Consider the following 7,500-nt stretch of genomic DNA (forward strand, 5'->3'; position numbering starts at 1 on the left):
TGTATTGAATTTCCTGAGTACAGACATAATGCTCGTGGATACTATCGATTTATAATAGCCGATGTCGTTGTGTTTTGATTTTTGATGACTTTAGACCGGATGTGGATAAATCTACTGGATGCTTTGCTCGAGTCTAATCGATTTTATAGATCTCGGGGAAATTTGATCCCATCGGAAAGCTTGTTTCATGTGTTTTCTCTGATCGAAGAGCATCGGAGACATCGTTTGTGACAACGACAAAGCACCCTTCGTGCAGAAACGCCTGAAGCGTTCATAATGCTCCGTAAGTCGAAAATCCTGCAAGCATGGCTTCGTTTGATTATAATTTTCTTTCCATGCTTCGTAAAGATTAATATCGTTTTAAGTCAAAATGCGGCTTTTGCCCGCACTCCTCACCCCCCTCCCCGAGCCCCGAGGCCGCTCGCATGCGGCGCCAGGCCCGATAAGCGATAATTCCGCCCGGCGGCGACGCGATCGCGAAAAGGCGCCGAGAAACGGTCGGACGTGATTTACAAACGGGCTCAATGCATTAATGGTAATACGGAGTTAATAAGAAACCGTTGCGAGAGCGCCTCGGCCTCCCCGTTCGGACTCCGTGCGCAAAGTCCAGGTGGCCTGACCCAACTTGCCAAGGGTCGTCGTCGGGGTCCTGAATGAGCGCGTCACCCTGGGTGTTACGAACGAGCGTTTAAGGTAAACTTGCCCCGATTCACAATCAAAGGGCCAACACCTTCATGCGCTGAATACTTGCCTTTTGTTTCGTCACAATGCATAATCTGACAAGCCTGCCATTGGCTGCAAGTGTACTTGAATTGGCATGGCTGGTGTTCCCATCTGAGCATGTAGCTTGCAGGTTTAAATCCCAGGCTCAAATACAATATACAGTACTCATTGTCATTGTCCATTGTCTCCTGATGTCATGGTAATTCATTTTAACATTGTGTGAATATGTGGAAAGAAAGTTTCTTACTTATTTAGAAATATGGCAGCCACACTTATTTGTCGTCATCGTGCATGTAATATATTGTGCTTTCAACGTGTGTGTGTGTGTGTGTGTGTGTGTGTGTGTGTGTGTGTGTGTGTGTGTGTGTGTGTGTGTGTGTGTGTGTGTGTGTGTGTGTGTGTGTGCGTGTGCTTTTGTGCTCGTCGTACGGGTCATAGTTCATTGAAGAACGATGGTGTGCCCATGGTATTAGGCGGAACACCATGTCCTGGTGGGTTATGGTCTTTGTAATTACTGAGAATGCGTTAAGGCCACCACTAGATGGCGACCGGCATGAGCTCCACAGCTAATTTGGGTTTGATTTGCAATTAATTCAGGGTGCCAGGAATAACTCACCTACTGTTCCTCGAATTAAAGACTCCGTTAGATCTTTACCATCCAACAGATAAAGCGAGCAGACGAGTCATCCATCTATCAGAGGGACATCACCCGTCTTGTAGATGTACATCATGTGAACCATCAATCCAACAGGTTACAGTTGTCTGGAATCTAACCCAAATTATAGACAGCTCAAAAGTAAGAGCATGACTTCTGCGTTATCGTCTCAGCCAACAAAGAGTTAGTGGAAGTGATTTGTAGCAGCATATGTGCGCCACAAATATTGCGACATCTTGAAACAAACAAAGGCATTGCTATGTGGCATCTGCAAAAGGATTCTGGGCTAATGATCCATCTGGATGAGCCCCATCCAGGCAGCTTTGACACAAACACCTTTCAGGTCAAACTCTTGGCTGCACCCTCCAGGTGGTGACCATTTACAGTGGAGTGAAAGCGAAGACCTGCCTAACAAGGGAATCTATTTCCATGGAGTCATGCGATGGTTAAGCACGCAGTGTGCACTCCTAACCAACAGGGGTCAGCGTCGGCCCAAGGCACATCCGACACTCGCTCAGCTTCGACGCGACCTCATGCTATCACCATGGTCGTTATTCCATTACCTCCCCCACCGAAGGTGGATGGAAGTTATTTTGTTTTCACCCCTCTGTCTGCATTTGTTTGTATGTTTGTGAGCAGAATATCTCAAAAAGTTGTGGACGAATTCGGATGAATTTGGTGGGCAGGTTGGGTGTGTGACGAGGACAAATTGATTTTATTTTGGTGACGATCCGAATCCAGATACTGATGCGAGAATTATTTAAATTCTTAAAGTGATTTTTTACAATTGAGAGATTGGGCCAAAAATCATATACAGGTGGATGGATTCAGACGAAACCTGGTGAATGAGTTGGGTAATTGACAAAAACAAGCCGATTCGATTTTGGTTAAGTTCCGGATCCAGATCTGGCCTTTAGTGGGATACAAAATGTAAGCTGTTGAGCCTGGTGGTGGCATGCGCTCTACCAAGGACTGTTCTAATGTTGACTTGTAAACAGCGCTACAAACTGTAGTTGAAACAAGCCTATTGCCAGGAGACGTTGACAATGAATCAATATGTTGGCCAAGCCAATATAAACGACTCCACAAAGAGTATTGCAGGGATCGTTTGTGGAAAAGACTGTATTTTTGTGCCAATCATGGTGTTTATCCTCACCAGAGGAAATAATTATAGATTTAAAAGTTTTCTCTGCGAACGAACATGCCACATTATTTCAATACAAAAGTTGTGGGACAGCCCTTTTCTAGATGTGAGAATTATCCTCTTGCTCGTCTGATTTATCAAATCTTGATTGTTATCAGCAGCAAAATGAGACAGGAAGGGGTGGATGGTCTCATTGCTCAGTTTCAGAGTACATACATGATCAGAGAGAAATTGCTCATTGGAGTTGCAGAAATGAATGATGATCAGTTGTGACCGAGTAGACACCCCAATCAGGACAATTTCAACCGCCGTATGTCCTCAAATCAACCCGGAAAACTTTATCAGCAAGAAGACAATGGGGGTGGGCTGATCATAGATCTGACAAGCCATGGAAAATCACTCCAAGAGAGAAGAAATCCCGCTAAAGCATTGCATGATGAAACAGACGTGATTCTTTCGTCGCGTCAAAACTTGATGATTTTATGAAAGAGCTCATGCAATTATTATGTCAAGCAAACACCAGTAGAATTAGTCGAGCCTTGAATTCAATGGAATACAATGGTTACAGAACAGTTGCACCGAAGTCGCACTTTTATTAATTAGTGGTCCATTCACGGTATAGTGGACACAGGCAGGTTCATCTTACAGTCTCCAAATGTGATAAAAGGCTTTGTGGAGCAACTCATTGTTCCATTCTGATGGCAAGGTCTGTGCGGATGTCTTGTGACATTATTTCAGGAATCGACTGCAATGACAACGTCTGAATGAATTATGGAGTGCATTATATGAGGAATATAGCAGAGAATCCTGTACGGTTATGGTTTCCCCATTATAAAACTGGGACCATATGTCAGATTAAAAGTCAAAGTTGTGTTTACATCAGCGCCTGAGATGTTAGCTTTCTGAAAGGCAAGGGTTTTTTTTACATTGTAGGTAAAATTGCTTCTCATGAATAGTGGAAGATAGTGTATAAAGAACAAAATGGAGAAAAACAGTGGGGATTCTTCAGACTCTCTCAAAATGTGTAGTTGTATGGAGGTTCAGCATTAGAAACGCTGGTATCAACACGTTTCTGCCTTTAGGGGAAACCAAGTGAGGAAGAGAGAGAAATAAAGAGTAAGGGATTGATTGAAAGAGATATGGAGATTAAGAGAGAAAAGGATTTAGACAGTAGAGAGAGAGAGAGAGAGAGAGAGAGAGAGAGAGAGAGAGAGAGAGAGAGAGAGAGAGAGAGAGAGAGAGAGAGAGAGAGAGAGAGAGAGAGAGAGAGAGAGAGAGAGAGAGAGAGAGAGAGAGAGAGAGAGAGAGAGAGAGAGAGAGAGATAGATAGATAGCTCAATAAGTACCTGCTTCAATGGCCATCTGGATCATCACCTTCAAACTGTCCATCAACTCATCAAACATTGAGTTTCGACCTCTGTATCTGAGAACCTCTCCAACTGCAGGCCTACAGCCCTGGTTGTTGTCTAAAGGTCATCCCATCAGAGAGTAAGAGATAATGAGAGATATCAAAGAGGAAATAAGGTGGTGGATTGAGCACTAAGAAAGAGGTGAGAGAGAAACAGAGACAGTGGGAGAGGGATCTATAGAATTCCTTCAGCCTGTTGTCTGGCTTATTCAATGACCATCTGGATCATCAGATGAACACTGTCCATTATTCGTGTTTCGATCCCTACAGAAAGCATGTCCACAACCTAGTTGTGCCCAAAAGTCATCCAAAGATATATATATATATATATATATATATATATATATATATATATATATATATATATATATATATATATATATATATATATTAGTTAAAGGAGATCAAAGTGGAAAGAATATTGTGGATTGAGCATGATGAGGAAGAAGAGAGATAAAGGTAAAGGAGAGAGACAGAGACATAGAAGAATTCCTTCAGCTTATTGATTGCCTGATTCGATGACCATCCAGATAATCAGATGTGCACTATCATCGATATTACAACCCTTTTAGCTCAGAATATCTCCGAACATTGAGTCAACCTCTTTAGTAGTTGTCATCTGAAGGTCATCCAATTCATGAGAGAGAGAGAGAGAGAGAGAGAGAGAGAGAGAGAGAGAGAGAGAGAGAGAGAGAGAGAGAGAGAGAGAGAGAGAGAGAGAGAGAGAGAGAGAGAGAGAGAGAGAGAGAGAGAGAGAGAGAGAGAGATATATATATATATATATATATATATATATATATATATATATATATATATATATATATATATATATATATATATGGAGAGTGAGAGGGATAGGAATCAAGCATGATATAGAGAGGGTCTCCATTCCTCCATGCTGGGTAATGAACCAAAAATTGTTATTTTCTCGAGCAGGTAATGACAGACGCGTGAGCTACCTGCAGTGAGTGCTTCTCAAAGCCGTGCAAGGATTCGATCGAATGAGAAACATGCCACAGCCACCCCACATCCCGCATTGAAGACAAGCGCCATCCATGGTGATTTATTACGAGGGAGGCACTAAATGGATGTTGCTCGATCGATTTCTCTCCTGCGTTATCAGATAGTGATTATAGGATGACGACGCGTCTGTACATTCATGTGTCCCCATGCCCCTTTGTTGTTCTCGAACGCACTATAACTTTGTAATCTGTTCAAAATGCACTTGTATGTGTGAACTTGTTCGAAAGGTAAACGTGTGAAGGTAGATCCCACTGGTCGAACATGCGTCGCGGTTTTTAATGACTCGAGACAAAAATCCACAACCCATTATTTTAAGAGCATGATGGAGATACAAAAAGGGTATTTTACAACCTCTGGGCAAGAAGGTGTCCATTGAAAGTGCCTCATGGTGAGGTCGTTATAAAGAGGGCTTCGTGATGCGATTTCACCTGAAAAGGTAGACAGGTAATTCCAAGTTGAGAGCACTTGATCTTTAGTGCTGGCTCTTTGCATGGTTGCTATTTCTGTGTGATTTTTAATGATTATTACTATAATTTTTGTTTCTTCATTTTCGTCCTTTTCGTTTCCTTTCTCTAACCCCATCACACCGTCGCTCTGTATCATACTCAATGCAAGCGATTAGGGAAAGCAACCAAGCTGTGTGTACAGGTAAACATGTTCCATACTTATTGCATTAGAGCGCGCTCACTGCTAAAGGAGCGAAAATCACTTTTTAACTACCGCTAATTTGGCAACTGCATAAGCCCATTCTATTCTTGCAATTGACACAGTAAATGAAAACGTGTAATTATACCGAGGGTGAGAATTCATCCAAGTGGTCTCCACGTGAACCTCGTAATGCACCCATTGCATAAGGCACGGCAGGAGGGTAGAAAGGGGTTTTTGGATGGGTGATAGGGTGCATGGGTGCACAACCCTTTCAGAAAGGAAAGGAAGGGGTGGGGAGGGAGGGGGGGAAGAGGTGGGATGTTTAATCATTATCTATCATCTGCAATTACATATAGATTTGGAGTCAGCATTGAGTTCATTCAACACGATACAAGAAATTGCAACGAAAACCTTCAAATCATAGCCAATTCCGGGTTGATTAAATCCAATGATAAGTGAACATGCCATTTTCAAGTCAAAAGAATTGCACATATTGCATACGTGTGTATTTATGACATGTTTGTGTGTCCCATGCATTTTTGTGTGTATGTTTGTGTGTACTATGCATTTGTATATTTTCGTGGCCTGATGAAGAGAATACAATTAATTAAACTACTCATTTCATTGAAATATCTTCCATCATAGTTTTGAAATATTTTCAACTTTTCCGAATTCAATCCTTTTTCTGTAGAAGATAACAGATTTTCTGCTGTGTGTGATATGCATATATGTATAAATGTATATGTATATATATATATATATATATATATATATATATATATATATATATATATATATATATATATATATTTTGATGCACCCTACTCTTCACAGAGTGTTGGTGTTACCAAAGCAGTTTAGGGGCTCGGATTAAACTTGGTGGTTTGCTGTTGTTTTCCCAGTGTTGTTTGTCCTTGTTCTATCCTTTATGCTGAACGTCAAGGAAGCAGCACATACCATTTGTAATGTCTCTGTTATGACTCGTCCGGGGTTTGAACCACCAACCTCCCAGATTTGGTGCGGATGCTCTAACTATTTTACCATCGTGCTTGATGTGTGTATGTATGTATGTATTTTTGTATGTATATATAATATGTATATATATATAATATGTATATATAATATGTATATATAATATGTATATACAGTACTGTAATATGTATATGTGTACTAGTGGGGTTATATATATATATATAATATGTATATGTGTACTAGTGGGGTATGCTTACACATTGTAAGCAATAAGGAACCGGGCTTCCCCATTGTCTCAGGTCACTCACCTTTATTTATTTTTTTCATTTTATTTATTTTCATTATTTTTATCATATTTATTTATATTTTCATTTACGGATGCTTTCCAACAGTTCTGTGATTCGTCCCAGTGTAGTAGCTTCGATGTCCATTGGCACACCAAATTACCATGCTTCCCAATTGTCTCAGGTCACTCACCTGTATTTATTATTTTAATTTATTTTTTCATATATTTATATTTTCATACGTATAAGTCCAGTGAATAACCTGAAATGGTACAAAGCTAAGCGGTAAACTGCCACAGGTTAAAAAAAAGTTTAGGTTACTAACAACTGAAAAATAATGTAAATTTCAGAGTTGTTCAAAAAGGCCCTTTTCAGGGAACAAGTAATGGGTGAGCAACTACAGCTGTTCTGCAGCAATGGAAGTAAATTTAGCCTTGGAAGTTGATGCAAACAATTCCTACAGGTGTCCCAGCTTTTGTTGATTAGTTATAAACCCTTTGTCTGTGTAAAAGCAATGTTGGAACAGACTGTGTTGCTACACCCTCTGAAGCATTATTTGGACAATATTGCACTGAAGGAAGTAGTATATTGCTATCATAATGGCGAGAAAAAGACAATTAAAAAAGGAAGACAGACAGACCAT

General features: G+C 40.6%; 1 long non-coding RNA gene across 2 annotated transcripts in view; it reads right to left on the minus strand.

Annotated features, from left to right (window-relative positions):
• Window positions 1-7,500, minus strand: part of LOC147022670 (uncharacterized) — a 146,211-nt gene that overhangs the window by 131,932 nt on the left and 6,779 nt on the right. The gene's annotated exons all lie outside the window — the stretch shown is intronic.

Source organism: Eptatretus burgeri, chromosome 7, assembly GCF_056783735.1.
Source record: "Eptatretus burgeri isolate ZD-2024b chromosome 7, Ebu_testis_v1, whole genome shotgun sequence".
Classification (NCBI taxonomy): Eukaryota; Metazoa; Chordata; class Myxini; order Myxiniformes; family Myxinidae; genus Eptatretus; species Eptatretus burgeri.